Genomic DNA, 687 nt, shown 5'->3' with positions numbered 1-687 from the left:
TGAAAGCCTCTTTGCTATACTAGCCCTTGACCTGTGAGTGAGCCTAGACTCTCTCTATTCGAGTGAGTTCCACTTCTCTTGAAGCGTAATACCCTTACTGCTAGTTTCCTATTCCCGAATCTAAGGGTTAGTTGAACCTTCTTCGGCCTCATTCATCTTAAGCCTCCCCAAGCCCCTAAGTCGAATTCTTGGCATCATAGAGGCATGGTCTAGTTTTGACTACCTCTGGTATTCTATCATTCTTTCCTAAGGAAGCCAGTCAGTGGCAGTCAATCTAGTCTGTGTAGCCAGTAACTTATCTTATCAATTCTTTCAGAAAGAGTATAACTTTCTACTACTAATTCAGAATAGGTAAGAAAGTACTATAGCTTAACTTAAGAGCAAGTTCCAGTTTTTGGGGAAGAGGAGTGAAAGCAACTCGGTAATTGAATTGATAAAGATGTGATGTGGAAGCAGGAATGCCAAAGTTCTTTCCCTATGTTTACCTTGTGTTGTGACTACGGTGGGATGGATTGCTTATGCTGATCGAGTAAGTTATCCCCTCTGCCCTTCCCTTTCTTGTTGGAATAAAGCATCTTTCCACTTTCTGGGCAAGGCTCAATCTGATCAAGCAAGTCTCCGGCGGAGTTGGAACCTCACTGGCTTTCTCCGGCTTTTAAGAATGCCAACTCACTTTGATAGCCGAGA

This window comes from Vigna unguiculata, unplaced genomic scaffold (assembly GCF_037176805.1).
Source record: "Vigna unguiculata cultivar grain cowpea cultivar isolate G323 ecotype 2 unplaced genomic scaffold, ASM3717680v1 ptg000329l, whole genome shotgun sequence".
Lineage (NCBI taxonomy): Eukaryota > Viridiplantae > Streptophyta > Magnoliopsida > Fabales > Fabaceae > Vigna > Vigna unguiculata.
Note: the sequence above shows the minus strand (reverse complement) of the source record.